The sequence below is a fragment of the Mus pahari genome, chromosome 12, assembly GCF_900095145.1.
Source record: "Mus pahari chromosome 12, PAHARI_EIJ_v1.1, whole genome shotgun sequence".
In the NCBI taxonomy this organism is placed as follows: domain Eukaryota; kingdom Metazoa; phylum Chordata; class Mammalia; order Rodentia; family Muridae; genus Mus; species Mus pahari.
Window position 1 is genome coordinate 3,403,462 of NC_034601.1, and position 20,275 is coordinate 3,423,736.

A 20,275-nucleotide genomic window follows, 5' to 3' on the forward strand; every position below is an offset into this window, starting at 1 on the left:
TCTCTCTCTCTCTCTCTCTCTCTCTCTCTCTCTTTCTCTCTGTGTGTGTGTGTGTGTGTGTGCCTGCCTCTTGGATAAAAGGTCCCTCTCCTCCCTAGTGGGCTGCCAGGCTCAGCCTTCAGACACAGCCTTATTGTCTTAGATTTCTTTTCCTATCATGTAGGTGTCTATACCACGCCACCCACGCAGGAGAGCCAGTGAGCTGTGAAATATATTCATTGTTAGAGTACCCAGGAAATGGCGGCAGGCATTCTCAGGTAATAGCGTCGGACAGGCAGGGGAGACCGCCAACATTACCGGCATTATTTCGGTTGCCTTTTTCATTATAGGTTCGGGAAATAGGCAGCAATTCGATTATGGCATGATTTGGGGTGGAATTGCTTGCACCCCTGACCCCGTCACTGGGGGATCCAGGGAGAAGTCAGCTCAAATAAAGTTTATAGTGCATTAACTGGACCGAGCACAGCCTCACCCCACAGAGCGTGATTTCTCATCTTCCAGTGGTTTGTAACTGCAGCGCAGATCTATCTGTACCTTAAGGCACAGGGAGGATTGGCTGAGATGTATAGGAGTGAGCAGAAGCAACCAATGGCATTCAAACCCCTCCCCTTCCATGTGCAGCTCAGGGCTCCTCGGCGGCTCTCTGTGGCAATGTGATTAATAACACAGAGACATCCTGCTTGTTGGATTATTAATTTCCCGTCTCTTTGCCTTATTTTTTTCTTGGTACATATTTCTGATGCTTTTCTTCTGCCTGTTTGCTTTTTCTTTCTTTCTTTTTTTTNTTTTTTTTTTTTTCCCTTTGCCAAACCTGGCCATCTCCCCTTTTCCCTCCTGTAGCCCACCCTCTTGCCCATGGAACTAATCTTTAGAACGTAACACTGACACCGGCCACTCAACACTGTGCCTGCTTGCTTCACACTTGGGGTGAGTGTATTGTTTCCCACTGGGGACTGTGATTCTAGGAGAGAGAGAGAGAGAGAGAGAGAGAGAGAGAGAGAGAGAATTGTACTCATCTGTATTTGATTTTGGCCTTTTGTTAGGGGCACTAAGCTTACAAAGCAAAGCTAGTTTAGTTACTGGATAGCTGTCCAGGACCCCGATCCAGGTGTCACGCAGGGAAATCTGATCTCTCTTTCTTAAGTAGTCGTAGCTCTTCTTGCCAGGTCTGCACACCGAGAGTGCACCAAGCAAAAGACAAGAAAGAGGAAATTAAAAGGAATCTCGGTGGGTAATTGCATAGCTGTTGTTACTCAGCGATGAGTTTCAGCTGACACTGGATTTGAGAAGTAGAGGAATGAGGAGTTTGGAGGCTTCCATGGGGCCTTGAGAGATGTGGAGGACTTTGCACCAAAACTTCCATCAGCAGCTGTACCCTCGGGCTGTCTGTTTGACGTGCGTTCATGCTTGAGAAGGAAAGGAGCGCTTGATGCTGACTTGGGACAGCTGGACAGACCATGTGGTTCAGCTTCTTGTTTTGATGGGGCGTCTGTTAAGGGGGGCCTGGGGGAAGTTTCTGATTTGCTGACCTGCTCATGTGGCAGGCCTGTAGAGCAGCAGTAGGAGAACAGGCAGGACTTCTTCCTTCCCACATTCCACAGGGCCTTAAGTGGCTCTAGCTATCTCTGTCTCCCCAAAGGCTTCCTTCCTCCTCTGTCTTCTAGGGAATCGGCATAATTAGCAGAAGCCTGGGATGGGTCCCATGCAGTTTGCACAAGCTGCTTTTACCAGCACAGAGCATACTTCTTAAGGGAAACTTGGTTTGGGGCTGTTGGTTTTTTTTGTTTTTTTTTTTTTCTTTTCTTTTGTTTTTCCATAAGGAATCTCTCTTTTAAATAAAAATCCTTAAAATTGCAGAAACCTAGAAGATGGAACTGAAAGAATTTAACACAATTGTTCCTTCATTTATATAACCAGCGCAAGGCAGAAAAATCTGTTCCTAAGTTGATTATCTCTTTGACTTATTTTGAAGGTATATGTGTGTGTGTGTGTGTGTGTGTGTGTGTGTGTGTGTGTGCTTACTTGTGTATGAAATGCTTGAAAATTCTTCAGTGGATTCTCAGGAACAAGAATATTTCTATTTTTTTTCCATTAAAAAGGGAAAAAATGCACAAAGCAAGCGTTTGTTTTCTGTTTGTAATGGAAGTTTAACTGAGTCTCGAGGAACGTGGTAAGGGGCAAGGGTTTGTTTATGTCACAACCGCTCACAGTGTGCACTGCTTGTCTGTCTAGTGCCTATGTCTACATCACCCAACAGAAGGAAGAAAGAAAGGCTCGCATGAAGCAGGGCAGCATTCTCCCTTGGCCTGTTCAGAGCTATGGTGTTGCTAACACAAGCATAGAACTAGACACTTGCACTTAGCAGTCTTTATGTGAGATCCCGGCTAATTTTTGATTCAGATTCTAGCTCTTCCTTTTGGAGTAACAGGCATGGTGATTTTTTTTTTAATGGTTGGCCCACTGAGAGGGAAAATTAAAGAGGGGAACATGAAAACTGTCAAATATAGACAGGATGCTTAGGAGCTTGGGCATAAACACAAATATCTTGGAGGTAGCAGTTAGTATAGTACAATATGCTTCTCTGAAACTATTATTTTTGAAACAAAAATACTTTCAATATATCTGTAGTGAGGGCTGACTTTCTGTTAATGTTATTTTGAAGAAAGGCACATATCTATATCTATCTATATTTATGCACATGTATATGTATATATATATATATATATGTATATATATACATATGTATATATCCACACACATGTATATAAACACACATACACACACATATACTGATGAGAAATAATCTTATTTGGGCAGTTAAAGTATGACATTTATGTTTTAAAGAATGTTTTTAGTATTCGTTTTTATTATACTTTTATTGATTTTGCTTTGTGTCTTATATTGAAAGGAGGAGGAGACAGTGCATGCAAGGTAATAAGAGGACACCTTGTGGGAGTTTTCTTCTATTATGTGGGTCTCAGGATTGACTCAAGTTCTTTTGCTGGCAGCAGGCACGTTACCCACGGAGACAGCTCAAATGATCATTTGTATTGTATATATAGCATGCTAAAATTCCTATATTGCCCACTGCTTTGTTTTCAAAATGTGGGTTAGTGACACAGATTTGAAGAGAGAAGGGGTTCTGGGATTGCTTGCACTGTATAAACCTTCCAGGGAACAATCACCATATGGGTGCGGGACAGTCCTCACTTTTCAGGTCATGAGAGTTCGGCTCTTCTTATTTTTTGTTTTTCTCTCCTTGTCTTTCTCCCCCCTGGTTCAAGTAAAGTAAAAAAGCCCAAAGCCTATTTTGTACTTGAAAAAGATCAAGGCAGAGGGGCCGTCTCTCAAGGACCTAAAATTACATTGGTTACAGAGTGAATCACATCTGGGCTTTAAATACCATCTCAACCCTGCACTCTTCCTTTGTTTCAAAGTCCCCTAATGTTTCTTCGGTAACCTGGGCTCGCCTTCATTCTGTTACCAAAATTCTCCAGATAAGAGTTGGAAAACGGAAGCTGGTAGTGGCCTGGTCAGGGCCTTTGGAAAACAACTTGTATAAACAGCCTGGGCAGGTGCTCTACATGTTAGGAAAAGACCCTTGCCCATCTTTAAAGAAGTCTCACTTGAATTGGGACACGATGCATCTACTACCCCAGACACTACTGTATAATTCTTAACATATGCCCCTGTTTTATTTCTTTTTTACACACACCTTATGCAGACACAGAAGAAAGGTACCCCCTCCTCTGACAGGACCATAAAGCTTCTTTCTAGGGCCTCCTGTGTTTATAGAGATCAGATCGATGGTTTATGCACAGTGATGTTCAAGTGTTTATGGAACATTTGAGCCTCAGGTGGGGGGAGAGAGACCTGTGGAGGTAAAGCCCTATTAGCAGACAGGCTTATCTCATGGAGGGGGAATAATCATTTTAATATGCTCAAGAAAAAGCCAGCCTGCTGCTGTTTTTCTACCCTTGCCTGGTCTGGGTCCACACCTTGGGAAGGCAAACACAGCCACAAAGACCTCTTACAGAAGTGATTACAAAGATGTGATTACCACAAATTGAGTCTTTTCTCTGCTTGACAGTGATCCAAGCATTGTCCCCCCCACTTAATCCTCTAGCAATTTGCCTACCTCCGCTGCTAACAAGAGGTGATTGGAGAGGAGTTTTGAGTCTCCACTTAACATCAGCTTCAGGGCACAGTGTGCACCTCACCAGCTCCTTTAGTCTGTCCAGTCTCACCATTAACAGGCCACCTCACCAGCTCCTTTAGCTAATGAGAGCTTTCAAACACCTTGAGTTTTAAGTTGTTTTCTGGTTCCCTGTGCAATAGAACATGAACACAGAGAAAAAGAGTCCTTTTTCTTAAAGAGAGTCAGATAGGTCCCAGCAAAGCAAGAGTCACTTTATCACAAGAGGACTCCTCAGCCCCCTGGCTAATGTTTTCTTTTTCCCTTTGCATGGACCACATCTCCAGTCCTGTGAGTCTGGAGAGGCAGAGGAAGGAACAGCATAATCTTAGACTTAGTGTTGACTAGCACAGAAACTCAGGTCTATGGTGAAAACAAGGGAGTTTGCACTCCAAGAAACTCCCAAGTGTTGGTGACTCTGCTGTCCAGAGAGCCAGGCTGAATCCCAGATGGGCATAGAGAGGTTGGGTCTTTTCAAAGTGTCAGCTGCTTGCCACTAAGCTACCTTGCTGGTCTGTCCATATAGTTTGATTCATGTTTCCTTCCCTTTGCTCAATCTAACATGACTGCCAGTGTTCTCACTCATCTTTGAAGTTTCAGCTGAAGTATCCCCTCTTTGGGGGAAGACCCATCTATCTGCATTGGCTATTACTTTAACTCCAAACCCCTGAGGGTCCATGTAGATCCTTAGCTGATGGCACCATCAAACTGTTCATCTACCTTTCTCCTTACAGTCATTGACTCACTTTCATTAGTTCTGTTTCTCTAAGGCAGACACTGGCCATGTACTCCTATTATGCCAGCGCTTGGCAGGGGGGAGAGTGTGTCCAATGTCAGGTCAGTCTGGGCTAGAAATCCCTTGTGTCGAAACAAAATAGACATGATACAACAAAATCAAAGATGCATATCATTTTTCCTACACCTCCTGTTGGTTGTATTTAGCACAGTCATACCACACAAGTGCTTAAGAAATACATTATTAAGTCTTTCCGAGGCCAGTGTGAGTTATGAGACTAGTGGTAAAGATCAGATGTTGGATAAGAAAACCCTCAGTATCCGAGTGTTTGGACAACTATATATGAGCATTTTATTTGTCTTGGGTTTGCCTGGAGGGCAGATCATTTCCTTGCTCTGAACCTCAGCCCTGACCATCTTTGTAATATGCCTTTGTAAGAAGTCAGCATGAATAGCAACAGTGGCGACTATGCACTGCTTCTGTTCCAAACACGTGGCACAAGTGTTGTCCTATACACACTTGCTCCTTTTCAAAACTTCAGTGCATCAGAGGACTATGCTGTCTTCTTTGTTGTGTTCCGGGATACACACACTTGTATAAAGATGTTTGGCAGTGGACAGGAGACCCTTGGGGGAAATTCAGGGAAACTGAAGGAGGAGTTGCTTTGTCGAGAGTCTCACTAAAATACTAACATGAGTATTTTCTTCAGCACTAGAGTCACAGGAGAAAGGGGCTTGGTAGGAAGCCACACCCCAGCACAGCATTTGCCCCTTCTCAGCCTGTCTGACTTTCGGGGGCTTGTGGGGGTCAGTCCTTCTTTGGAGGGCTTCACACCCCTTCTGCTTTCACCCTGTTCTCTGTAAGGCACTCATTCCTAGTAGACTTTTCAAGTCCATACTTCAAAAGTCAGCAAGCAGCCTGTCCAGCAAGCAGCCTTTCTTCCCTCTACTGAGGACTTAGACCTTTTCTTTATAGCATTACAGAGGTCTGAAGTCTTCATGCATATACTCTGTGTTTTTGTCTGCTACTCTACCAGAAGTTCCACATGTCCACAGGACTTCCTGCTTCTCTTCTATTGAACTCTCAGAACCCAGTTCAATGAAACATACAACAGGCCAATAGGAAGTCACAGTTGTGGCCAAGCAATGAGAAGATAGGCCAAAGTTCTCCTGTAAATGCAGCACACAAGGAAAGGTGGGTGGATACCGTTGTATCCTCATGAGGAAGGTATAGTCTTCACTGTTAGAAAAAAAATAATGGAATAAAGGCCGCATATTCTACTTCCCTGTTCCCCTAGACTCTACTTTGTAGAGCTATGTTTATCTATTGTGTACTCTGAGTCTTGCTGTGTAGTTCACACTAACCTTGGACTTGTGATCCTATATTTGTCCCCTATAAGTACTAGGATTATAGGTGCTGGAAACCATGATTATCTCCTAGGCCTTATTCTCAGGGCTCTAATTTACTTCCTTCTTTCCATCCTTCCCTCCCCCCCTCTAGCAATTACTTTCCTATGTGTAGGCAACCTTTGCCAGACTTAGAGTTCATCAGCAAATGCATTATACAGGAAAGTACTGCCTTTGGGAAGTTTATATTGCAGCCTTACATCTGTCTACTAACTTTTTACCCTGTTATTCTTGAGTATTTTTTGACCAAGGTCCATTTATTATGATGCTTTGTCCCAACACCTAATTCAGTTCTTTACAGAGTCCCTGCTCAAAAGTAATTGACTAACTGAATTCTCCAATATTTGTTTCTGATTTTCTACTAACACTGTAGAGCTAATGAGTTCAGCACATGCAACTATGTCTTGATTAGTCATAACTCTCAGAGATATTCTAGCCTTGTGTCTTTTCACATAACTATTCCAAGTTTGTAGAGGAACTGATTGGTTTTGGTTATCTATCCCCAAAGGCCAGGTTGCCACAGTTCACTGAAAGGACTATTTTGAACAACTTACCTGTGAATTGAAAAGGTACTCAACCATTTGGTATCATTTTATCTCATTAAAAATTGAGTGGTGAATAATGAAGCAAGTTCTATGACCAGACTCCACATCTGAATCCTAAGCTTCCCAATGGATGGGGAGATGTTCAGGTGTCAATCAATTGACCTGTTCCAGTCTTGGCTTCCATGTTTGTTGGAAGCAGGCCTAGAATGTTCTGAGAATTCTGTGTTTGGGGAACATGCCTGGGATAGAACCAGCATGGTTTCTGAGAATCCCAGTTAGCTTAGTTTTGGGATTCAGCTCCTGCAGAAATCCTGTAGGACCTGGTAACACCCCACCCCACAGGATGGTTTTAGGAACACTAATTGAAGTAGCCCTTGGGAAATTCTCTTCTGTTAATTCAGGTCCTTATTTTAAACACAGGGGAGGGGAGGGCTGTGGCTCACAAGGTGTGATAGGCTCCTGGAAGAGGGGTCAAATTAACTCCCTGAGAAGCTAATCTGCTACGCAGCTCATCAGGCTGGTCTGAAGGATCTAGGATCCTGTACTCAGAAGAGAATGCCTATGTGAGTTCAGCTACTACCCACTGAAGTGTCTGGGGATGGTGTTTCTGACAGGTATAGGTTTCCCTGTCTCTGGCTAGGTTTCAGAAGTTTTTGCAGAGGACCAAATGTGACTTCTGGAGTTTGAATGATCTGGTCAGTGTTAGAGCTCCTTTATGCTGCTGTTTGAAAGTGAAAGCTCCCAGATACACATATAAATAAATGACGCTAAAATTGTTCCAGCAAAACCTACTCACAGAAAAAGAAAAGAAAAGAAAAGAAGAGAGAGAGAGAGAGAGAGAGAGAGAGAGAGAGAGAGAGAGANAAAGAAAGAAAGAAAGAAAGAAAGAAAGAAAGAAAGAAAGAAAGAAAGAAAGAAAGAAAGAAAGAAAGGAAGGAAGGAAGGAAGGAGGAAGGAAGGAAGGAAGGAAGGAAGAAAAGAACAAAAACGAAGGAGTTAGCTGACCTGGTTCCCGGACTGTAGTTTAAGATCTGTGATTGATCCACACGAACTGAGTCCATGACAACAAGTACGTGGGTCTTGTATCTGATGGAAGACATGGATGTTTGACGATACCGAATGAATAAAGATGTAAGTGGGGTTGGGATAGGATATTGAAAAGTATTGTGAATTAACTACTAACACAACCGGAAGCTGTTTTGGAGAGGTCAGGGCTGAGCATGTCGTCAAGGGACTTAAGGAATAAAGCTAGTAGAAGAGAGGATAGTAGAAGAGAGGAAGATGAGAGCTACTCTTGCCAGAGGATACTGCTCCACAACATAGAAAGAGCACAGGGAGATAAACCTGGGAATACAGTTGGAGTGAACACCAGGATCAGCTTGTCTCAGTGGACTGCATCCTGGATTTCCTAAGAGGCCCATCAAGCCTAATGTTTCTAAACAGCCTTTTGAGTAGCTTTACATTTGCACACTTGCCAGACCATATTGAGATCCCAGACTCCCATGCATCCTATGCCCTCTGTTGTTCACATTATATCAATAAGGGGCATTTATCATATGTAATGGGCCAGCATTGTTACACTGTTGCTAATGAATTTAGTTGTGTATCAACCACTGTTACCTTTTTACCCCTTCCTTCTCCATTCTGGGAGCCTAGCTTGCCTTTCCTAGCCTGTCTCCTTGGTTTTCTCTGGCCTGCCCCTGTCTCCCAGATTGCCATTGTTTGTGATGACCATTGTGGTTTTGAGAAGTACCACTGGGGTTTGATAGGGTCACCCTCCATTGGACGTCTGCCTGATGCTAAGGATGGTCTTGTGCTGTTTGGATAAGAAGATTTCAGAAGTGAAGGGAGTGGTGCATATTTTTAGAGCAGTTTAGCAACTATGATTTCATCCTGAGCATTGCCTGAGTCCTGAGTGCTGTTTCTTCCCTGACAGATTGACTCTCTGTTTCCTAGACAGATTTAATCTCTCTGTTATGTTACTTGCTGTCTCTATTGAAAGAAGGTCCCTATGAGAAGTCTTTGCTTAAGATAGGAGAAGACATGCCTGATTTCTTTAAAGGGCATCTATATATGTGGGAATGGGCAAAAGGAACTTGGCCAATCCAATGACAGGGCATTTTCTATTTCACTAGGCATTTTTGAGGGGTTAGGAGCACATAGAGTCCTGTGAGGATGACAGGGTTTGATGTCTGACTACTGGTGACTGACCCCGTATCCTTGAGATATGGGGAAAAAAAATTGATCTCCTTTCTGGCATCTTCTTGGTACATTTTAAGTTATCATGGCATGGAAGGGAAATTCCAGAAGCTCCGGATCCCAGGACCCACTGATATACCTCAAGACTGTTTCATCTTCTTTATGCTGCGATGCTAGAATTTTCCAAGTTCATAACCGTGAAGCAAATGCACTACCGTCAGTGGCACAGGATTTAGTGTTTACCCTTTCCATTTATGCTACATTACATGGGTGTCCATTTCCCTCAGACATGCAGCTCCTGTGGAAAGGTGGGAAAGGAGGTCCTGCCCATCCAACCCAGGATGAGGAGTCCCCCTTCCCAAGCCCAATGCACCCTAGGCTCTTTGGTGTCAGACTATGGGAAGGATGTTATCAGAGACAAAAGGACACTGTCGGCATGTTATTAATGTTAACAATTGTTGACATTCCATGCAGTATGTTTTTCTAATTAGAGCTGAGCCGTGGAGCACTATTCCCATAATCAACATGGGAACGGAAAACTCAGCAAAATTTCATGTATTTGCAATGAAACTGCTCCCCGGCAACATAAAAATGGCTTTTATAACATAAAGGCTGTAATTAGAATAAGTCAAATCAGTTGGAAACGATTAAGGCCAGAGTCGGCAAAGCTGCCTTCTAAATATTTGTCTGGAGATTAGCCTACTCCTGCAGCCTGGGGAAGCATCTTTGATTTACTCATATGGCTTGACATGGCAAAGAGAATCTTGCAGCAGGCAAATGAACCCAGATTTAGATGTGCGTGCTGGTCTTTGCCTCAACCTGACAGGAGGCAGCCCATTGGAAGAGAAGTCAGGAAAAAAAATGAATATGGGGTCACATTAGACAAATTGCTTTAAAAAAAAAAGAAGAAGAAGAAGAAGGCAGTACCACGATCATCAATTTAAATTCTTTTCAAATGTGCTGGGTCTTTGAAGCTTTTAGGATGCACTTTAGAAGTCCACGTGGAATAATTTTCTAGCATGTCAATGCGACAGTTGATGTGCGTCTCATTGTATTTAAAATTATAGTCCTGGGATGAGACTCGGTGCTTGCTGCTTGTCTGACATCAGCTATTAAAATACAAGTAAATCTTGGCAGGTGGAAATTTAAAGAAGAAAAGATTACATAAGAAAATTCAGAATTGTTAATATTAATTTGCTAAACAAGGGGATATTGAGTATGGAGAGCTCTCTAGCCCCTCCAATAAGATGCTGAGATGGGAACCTCCCCCTTATTCTTGCAGGAGGGCGAGAAAGGTAGAGTTGGGATACACATAACAGAATGAAACAGTTACTAATGATTTCAGTGCGGGGTTTTATTTTGAGGCCAGGTGACCAGGCTGAGGAGCAGGCTCCTATTACCGAATCCTTGAAGAGCACCAGATTAGCACTGTACTGGGTGGGAAGGAGGAGGAAACGAGGGAGAGGAGGTAGGAAAGTCACAGCTCTTGAGATTGAACTGGAACATGCACAGCTTCTTGCTTTCCCTTAGAAGAATGGTGTAATCCACCCTGACAGGTTCCCCACTCATTTGTAAACCCTTCCAATTCCCAAACTTGTGTGCATGTCTGCACTTAGCCATTGAAAATATAATCAGCCTAATGCATTCTCTTACTGAATTTTAAACCAGCCCATTAAAACTCCTTTAACGTGCTAAAGTCAGCTTCAGAGAGGGTTTCCATTTCATCTTTATTGAGCTGACGCTGTGGTTGCTCTCCCCTTGCACCACAGTGAGCGCCTGTCAATAATTCAATAGTGTAGCCTTGACAGGCCCATGCCTAGCCTAGGCTTTCAACCCAGCCAAGCAGCTTGTCAAAGCCTGATGCTCTGTCAATGGCCGACTGATCTATACTGCATGAACCCCCTCCCTCAGCTCTTGATGTGTCCCTGGGAATAAAAAGAAAGCCATTTCAGAAGTGAACCCAGTGAGAGGCACCTGTTTGTAGAGAATCTTTAATGAGGGCAGGTCACACCGTCGCTGGCTGGTGTTCAGCATAAGTTCTCAGACTTTGTTTGGTGGAGCCAGGATGGGGTCTCTGTGTGTTCACACAGGATGCACCCGGGATCCCATTCGTGGCACTGGGGAAATGATGTCCTTGTCATCCCAGTAACTCTCTCTTATTTGTTTGTGTCACATCTACTTCATGGTTACAGGAGCCCACGAACTCATGTCTCTGGTAGAAGGAGAATAGTACAGTAATCAAGTGGTACTACTTTGGCTGAGCTGCATCCTACATCCCCAGTGCCTATGATTCCAGATTCCCTCTTCATTCCATCTCAGAATGTCATGAATCTAGATTGGGTATAGAATTCCAAGAAAATTATATATATATAAAAAACAAACAAAACCACAACTTTCTCAAATTTTTTTATATATAATATATACAGAGGAATTTACATCTATCCACTTTAAAAAGAACAAATCATTTGTATTTTTAAATTTTGGCATACTTTTATTATTTGAAAATTGCAAACATGTATACAATATGGCTCAATAATACTTACCCGCTACACTCTTCTGCTCCATCTTTCTGTGCCGAGCAACACATCTCCTTGCCAGTTTAATGGCCTAGGAATGAGTTTTGTTAGCCTGCAATTATCCACTTAGCCTATACTATCTCTAATCCTTAAAAAAAAAAAAATCATCCCAACCGAGATGTGCAGATAACTCCCCTAATAAGAAGAAAGGAGAAAGATATGGATGCCATATTTAAATGGTGGGTTTTCTGAGTCCCTGAGATGCTCATTCCTCCCAAAGACTCCCCTTTTTTTCTGGAATAAACATGTCTTCAGGTGTGCTGTGTGCTGGGGATCTCATTCTGTGACGACATGTGCACTGTTAATGGATGTGACTCTTTCTTCTGCATGCTCTTCCTGAGCATCCTTCTTCAAAGCCATGCTCTTCTCCCTTATCATCCCCAAGTGGAGTTTGTAGGGGTGGGGGCAGTAACATAGGTGGGGAAGGGATTCAACAACATGCGGAAAGTGAAGGAAAAGCTCTTGCATTGGGAGAGGCTGACATGGAAGCCCCCGACAGCATTACCCACAGACTATTCAAGCCTTAAGAAAGTAAATTAGCAAGCAGGGTTTGATTGCCTCTCCAGTAAAGAGCAGAGGATTTTACTGTCTTTGTTATTATGGTATACCATAATCGGGAAAGTGATCATGCTAAATTAATGCTGTGGTACAGGGAGTGGATAGGCTGAACTAATAATGTAACAGCCGCAGACTCTTCCTAGGCCGTCTTGTTGATGTATCTTGTTGATACCTTCTAACAAGGTATGCACATTGAATGCTTAGTCCTCAGCTGGTAAGGCTATCAGAAAGGTCATACAGACACAGCCCAGGAATATCTTGTCTCTGCCCATTTCTGCTCCTCTCTGTGCTTCCTGGCTACAAATACACGTGGTGCTCTTCACTGCCAAACCCTCTTAGTCACTACTGACTGATACTGCTAAAACTGTGAGCCCAAATCAGCCTTATCTCCTTACGTTGTTTCTGTTGGGTATTTTCGGCCCTGTTGTACAAAAGTTCATCTATCCACATCTCTCTCCATTTCCCCATGGTCATAGCTAAGGTCGGTGGAAGGTCAGAGAGCTGGGGCAACAGAGCCAGAGATAGTCAGTAAACAGCTCTGTTGGGACAGATAATCATTAGTATTATAGAAAAATAGAACTCGTAGACCTTGTCGTACTTTCCGGGCTTTGGGTTGGGGGGGCGGGGGGGAGTTGATATTTAATCCACTTACTTACTTGCTTATTTATTTGCCATTGAGCTTTGCATGCGCTACACAAAGCTCCGTTGGACACTCTCCAGTAAGTGGGCTTGTTCTGTGTGTTCGGAATCAGTGATCTCAATACTAAGAGATAGGATCAGCTCTGTGTGCAACTGGGAAGGATGAAGCAAGAAAGTGCATCGACTTTTAGGGCTTTGCCTCCTTTCTGTCCTTTATTCTGTATCTCCTATGTGTATCACTCTCCAAGGGCTCAGAGCTGCATCCCAGGAGCCAATGTCAATCCTGTCTGTGCCCTCTTAAACAGAGAATGGGAAAGCACTGCTTTATGTCAGGTACCTCACAAACTTTAGTTTAGGCTTTGTTCTCCCCTTTATTGTCTATATAGGAAACCAGCCTCAATCTCCCTCCCCCTCCCCTTCCTCTTACTCACTCACTCAAAGAAAGAACTCCATTAGGGAATTTATGCTGTGTGCACGTGACTTGGCAATCCCACCTTCGGAAGCTCTATTAGGCTAATAATCTATGTTTGAAGAACAATTGGCATCTAGGGCTTTGCTAATGCTGGGGCTGTTAGCATATTAGTTCCATTTGTGATGGGTAAGTGCTTTTGGAAATGATAAGACTTATCTAATAAAATTTATTTTTAAACTATTAGTCACAGCCTTTTTTTTCCAAGAGATCCTGTCACCTGTCCCTCCTGTTATACAAGAGTGAAGAAGGGACTCTTGGGGTTTACCAGGTTATAAGTATTTGAAGACTGCTGTCAATGTCTCTCCTGTTTTAGTGCCAGTTCCACATGAGGTATTGCAAATGTGTTTACACTTTTCCCCTATACTTTGCATTATTAGTAGAAGACACTTAGAAAACAGAAGAATTAAAGTTGGATTTGGTGTAGGTATGTCTGTACATTTTTAAGTTCCCACCGTTTGGAGGGGTCTGAGACAGGAGGATAGAGAATTAAACTAGCCTATGTTATACAATGCATAGTGAGCTCTGTGTTACCAGCCTGGATTACATAGCAAAACCCTGTCTAAAGTTTTTTTTTTTCTGTTTTTTGTTTTGTTTTGTTTTGTTTTCTTTCTTTTTTTCTGGCAAAAGCATTTCTGGATTCTGTAAAAAGTAAAGAAGTAGCATATTGGAGGTCTTAAGAGATGGTTCAGTGGGTAAGCTTGCCACACCATCGTGAGACCATGAGTTTGGTTCCTGCTATCCACATAAAATTAGTCAGGTACATTAGTGTCCATATGATCTTTGTACTGGAGAGGCAGAGTTAGAAGAATTCCTAAGACTTGCTGGCTAGGTAATCTAGCTGAATCAGCTAGCCCCAGGCGTCAGTGAGAGACCCTACCTTAAAAAAATAATAATAAATAAAAAAATAAAAATCAAGATTTTACTTATTTATTTATTTATTTATTTATTTGTTTGTTGAGCAATAATTCCTAAGGTTGACCTATGGACTTCATGTATATATGCACACAGATACATTTATACCTGTATACATATGAACACATGTACACCACACACAGAGACTTCTGTTTTTGTAAATCTCTGACTTGACTACCTCTTAGTCCTTGCTCCAGCTCTATGACATCTGTGAGTAAAGTCTAGCCAGGATCCTCTCTGTCCACGTTCAGTGCACACCCTGGCCCTTCTTGACCTTGGCTTAGATTTACGTGGCAATCCTGCACCCTAAAACCAAAACCAAAACCAAACAACCAAACAATAAATGTTGCCGGGCAGTGGCCGCAAGCTGGATACTTTTGTGTCTAAATAAATTGGTGCTTCTTATCTTATCTATGTCTCTCATGCTTTCCCATACCCCCGGATGCCAGTAACTCTTTCTCAGCCCAGACATGAGTTCATGTAGAGAGTGATGTGATATCTCTGGCACATAGCAGAAAACATCTGGTAGTGAATCCATTAGGCAGGCTGTTGCAACAGCACCAGGAGCCCATGGGTCTGAAAGCTGGGCTGCACACGACTCAGGAAGGGGCCCCAGAAGATTTTACCTCTTGGCCTTCATTTGACTAGAGTGCAGGCTTTGTCCTTGGGGCTTCCGTGACCTCCACAATGCCAGGTGCTTTCCATAACCAAGCCCCGGCGAGGCTAGCCTTTGGGACTCCTTCTCTGTTTCCTGGACCACTGCTCCCTCCCTCCCTCTCCCATAACAGCCGTCCTAGTGCATAAAAAGGAAAAGACAAAGATGATCTTTGGCAGATATAAAGAGCAGCGTTTGTTGAGCTCTGGTTCCTGCAACTCTGCAAGTGGACCTGCGCACTGGGCAACCCTTCAGAAGCTCTCTCGTCTGAGGGCTGCAGGAGGTTGGGCCAGAGAGGTAAGACGGAATAGAAATGAGGAGGCCCCGCAAACTGCTTTTGCCCAAGGGCTGGTTTTAATGAGCCTGTCCCTAATGAGTTGTCCCTGCAACTAGCTTCAGGCCTAAACAGATGAGGCAGGGATTCTGCTAAATTTTTGATAGGATTTGCACTGGTTTTTATGAGAAAGCAAGCAGTCGAGAGTGCAAAGTCGGGGTCATGAATCTTTTACGAGGGTGGACGGTTGTCCGTCTTGTCAACCGGAACGGGAAAGACCTAGTTGCTAATAGAAACCTTGGCCTCAGCCCTCCATTCTCAGCCACTAGATCAGCTAATTTGGTCAGGATGGCTGGATGATTTTATTTATTTATTTACTTTCTGATTCAAGACCTGGCCCATGGCCCCCACGAAGAATTCATCTTAAAATTCCATCAAGGGGATGACTTCCGCCGTCCTGATGAACGATCTTGGGTAGAACCATCCTGGGGTTTGAACACACTTTTCTCATGGTGCACTGGGAAGGAAACTCCATCAAACACCTTAATTAACATCATATCCACTACTACCCCACCCCCGTTGGTATCCCCATTCACATCAAAATCTAAGCTTTCCTTTTCCATTGTAAAAGTCTGACCAAGACTAAAATGTCATTCTTGATTCCTGTGGAGAATATTCTAATGTTTTCTCACATCTACCAATTGTAGGACTGAGTGGTACCAGAGATTTTATATACTCCCCCTTTTTTCTTGGTGGCTTAGAAGGTTACAGAAAATGCTTGATCAGCAGCCTTTAAGGCATGTCATGAACTATTGTCCCTTTCTTCTCTCTCACATGCCGTCCTTCAAATTAATCATGTAATCCATTAATAGGCTTGGACATCATGAGGCCTCCACCATCCTTGGGCTTCCTGTCTTCTTTTTCTTTATGTGGTTTCCCTGGAGCATGTGACTAGTATCTCAAAGCTCTTGAGTTTTATGGGGTATAGAACCCAGCAACCTGATGTGTATAACAAGTATCCTTATCCTATGATTCTGTGCTTTGTGATGTTTGTTTTGCAATCCACTTTATGTCATACAATTTTCAGGGAGGGTGTGCCTCAGCTGGCAGAGAGCTGGCCTAGCATGTACAAGGCCTTGAATTTGATTCCCAGAAATGCAGAAACTGTGTATTGGCTCATACCTTAATCCCTATACTATGAAGGAAGAGGCAGGAAATTATGTGTTGGAAGCTTTACTTGGCTACATAGCAGTTTTAAGACTAACCTAGGTTGCATGAAACCCCACATCACAGACTATAAAGTGAAATACAGATCTGCATGTTTCTATATACAGCTCTATTTTGTGGCCTTTATTTCATATGTACTGACTTACTTGAACTTCTTAAAACCTAAAGACCTTGGGAACTATCTAGAAGAAAACTCTCCTGCTTTATTAGAGAGGCCAATTCAGTACAGAGAGAAGAAGAGAAGACCTCACCAAAGACTTTGTACACAGTGAGGGAGGCACACAAAGTGCATAAACAGGGTTCCAAAAGCCCAATAGCAGGACATGCACGGTTTTAGATTTCTGTGTTGCCTGGGGGCAGATTTTTTTTTTTTTTCTGATTTGAAATAAAACCTGCCCTATTTATTTTCAAGAGAAACTTGCGACGCGTCTATCTGGCAGTAGTCATGGCGATCTGTGCTTGCAGTGAGTCACGCGCTCATGCTCATAGAGGTGAGACAGGAACAAGCATGTGCACACAACTTGGGAGTGAGACGCATACTGCTCAGCCAATGTTATCTGGGATTCCTGTACAGAACAACTTCCTAAGTCTTCAGGGTGCCGGCCCATGGATGTGTCCCACTCATGCTCATATCTGCAGTCTATCTGTGTTTTCTTCTCATGTGGAATTCAGGAAGGCTCAGCATGGGGAAGGATGCATGAGATCATCATTTTACAGAGCATACTGACTCAGTGGTAGAGCAGAGTTGCAAAGTAGTGTACACTGCATTACCATAGTGTACACTGCATTACCATAGTGTACACTGCATTACCATAGTGTACACTGCATTACCATAGTGGCTAAAGGTTAGAACAGCATCCTCTACTCTCATGGCTGTCTTTCTTTAATGTCTTTCTTTCTCCTTTAGAAATAATGAAAAACGATGTTTATTGCTGCCTAGGGCATGTTTTCTTGTTGAAGGATACTAGGTTTAAAGAGTACCCCAGGGGAAGTGGGGGTGATCCCTTGTAAAGGGTTAAGCATGTGTCTGGGTGGCTCAGGATTAGATAAGGGAAGCTATTATAGTAGTAGTGATATGAATAATGAGTCGGAGAGGGAAATTAGTAATTGGACAAGAGTCATGTTGTGTATTTCTACATAGTCAGAGCCTCCGTTATCTTACCTGATTTTCAGTGGAATTCACTTTTCCCCTCTCCTTCTCTTCAGATACACATAGTTTAATATCCCCATGCTAACTGGATCTATTGGAAGAAAAAAAAAAAGCAGAGATCATAATATTTTCCCTGCATCTACAAAAGCAGCGTAGTTTTGGGGACATTGATTAAGTTCATCAGACTGACTTCTCAACATGTAATTGATTAACACAGCATCAGATGACAGTGGTGGGCTGCAGGGAAAACGGCTGCCATGGCTGGACTTAGAGTTGGCAAGGCTTCCACACTAGAAAGTTCCCCACACAGAATGTGGAGAGTAGTTCCTTTAATGCTCCTGAGATCCCTAACATAGGTGTCATCCTCTTGTTCATAGCTTTGTCTATGGGGAAACGTTTCAATACCAAAGATGGACAAGGCCCCCCATGCCCACATTGTTTATGAGTCCTGTTTCCAGACCTCATTTACAGAAGTAGGTTGTTGAAGATTTTCAATTGGGAGGTGCTTATTTTCCATTTTCCTTCACCTGTGAAACCTTTGTCTTTCTCACATCTTCGCCTTCCCAGCCAATTCCCAAGAGCCAGAACGGTTTTCTGCTCATCAGCAGCCAAGTCAACAACAGTTCTGAGGACTTTTCCACTGGAGCCAAATTCTTTTCTGCTACTTCATCTTGTCTGAAGTCGGGGTTAACTAGGACTTAACTCCTTGTCACGGGTACTGTGTGAAATGACTAATTAATGCAGCATGCAGAATACGAGACCACACTGGCAGTGACAAATAGGGCTTTTAGTAACCAGCGATGCTCCCAGAATGTTTGCCCAGTGACTGGGACTTCCCTAAATCCCTGTGAATTTAGAGGAAAGAGGGCCTTAACCTGACCCTCTATGACTGAGTTCTTGTCACTGGAGTTTGTCAACTTGAGAGCTACCTCACCCAAGGTGTCCAGGAATAGAAAAGGCATGTGGTCCTAATCTCCCAAGTTCAAGAGGTATAGCATAATAAGGCCATGCTTGTCTAGTAGAACTGCAGGCATATTTCCTGCAAGTTCTCCCTCCCCACCCATATTTATCTATAAATGAACTATGTTGGGTAAAGGGAGATAGGCTGAGAAGAAAGAAGGATGATAGTTAATGAATTTTAAGCATCCACTAAGTGCTAAGCAGATGTCACACTAACAGTCTCAAGAAAGAGTCTCATAGCAGGCCACTCATCTAATCCTATTGTTCATCAACTGTCAGAATGTGCCTGTCTACATCCTGTTTGACCTAGGAAGTCAGCATGGTTCTCTGTTATGCAGTACCACCTAGAAATTCCAGAAACACCAGAATCATTATTCTCATTAGCAAAATCTACTCCTGCCATCCTACACTTACCGTTGCCTATCTTTCCAGCCTGGATGCACCCAGCCAAATAAAATGCAGGATGTACATAATTGGCAGTTCTCTCAAAAATTAGTCAAAATAAAAAAATTATAATTAGACATGGTAGAGAAGCACATTGTCCAAAACTGTAACTCTATTATTAGGTAGGCTAAGAGTGAAACATCATGACTTTGGGGTTAGTCTGGGCTACATAGTAAGCTCCTCTCTCTCTCTCTCTCTCTCTCTCTCTCTCCCTCCTCTCTCTATGTATATTTATACATAAACATACATATGATTGATAAATGATAGATAGTTTGATGACTGCTTGATGGTAGATAGATAGATGATAGATAGATAGATAGATAGATAGATAGATAGATAGATAGATAGATAGATAGGTGGGTGGGTGGGTGCGTGGATGGATGGGTGGATGGATGGGTAGATAGATAGATAAATAGATAGATAGATAGATAGATAGATAGATAGATAGATAGATAGATAGATAGATAGATAGATAAATGAACATGCCAGCACTTTCTGTACATGCTCCATGAAGCTCAATTTCCCATTTCCCATGATCCACTTCTCTCAGAAGCTTCTTTCTGGTGTGGTTGACCTTATAACACAGCCACAAACAGCACTTGAGACTCCAATTCTGTACTTCTTGTGTGTGACCCTCAGCTTCATTTATATTAATACATTTACATCCATGCTCCATTCTTAAGTGATGCTTTGAAAAAGAATCAATTCTTGACATAAGTGCTTACATCTATTAAGAGGCCATCATGCCTTGCTAGGAACAGCAGGAGTGGGTTGTATTCAAACTGCCCTAAATTACAAAATATCATCAACATGGATTCTGCCATTACCTGTACTGTTGTCATGGGTGTAGGGCTCCCAGAGCCATCTTGTTAACTCATAGGTTTCTAGGCATTTCAGAATGACTGACTATTGCCTGTGCTGGGGCTTGGTAGCCTTGCCCTGTCATCTCAGCTGCTCTAGAAACTAAGGCAGGAGGAGTGCAATTTTACATCCTGCCTGGGCTACAGAGTGCATTGAGGGCTAGTGTAGCCACTGTAAAGGAGAGATTAAGACTTATCTTAGAGGAGAACACTTACCTAGTATGCAGGAGGTCCTGCTTAAAATACTCAGTACTTCAATAAATAAGTAAAACTTGGTTTTGGAGGACTTTCTGTTCCTAAAAATAGGTTACCTTCCACAATTCTGAAGCACAAGGAGCTTTGAAGGCTGCTACTCTAATTTGAGGTTTAAAGAATGAATGGAAATCAGCAAGTATATTAGATTCCTAAAATTTCTGTGGTGCTTCAAGGAGGAAAGGAGGGAGAGGGAGAGGGAGAGGGAGAGGGAG

At 42.9% G+C, this 20,275-nt stretch overlaps 1 protein-coding gene across 34 annotated transcripts in view; it reads left to right on the forward strand.

The window, feature by feature from the left end:
• The window catches only part of Rbfox1 (RNA binding fox-1 homolog 1), a 1,661,838-nt gene that overhangs the window by 1,396,039 nt on the left and 245,524 nt on the right, over nt 1–20,275 (forward strand). The window contains exon 1 of one of the 34 annotated variants that reach the window (XM_029544533.1): nt 861–927. The exons of the other annotated variants lie outside the window; for them this stretch is intronic. The gene's annotated coding sequence lies outside the window, so the exon portion shown is untranslated. Of the gene's footprint in view, nt 1–860; nt 928–20,275 lie in introns of those variants that run through there. 34 annotated transcript variants of the gene reach the window in all.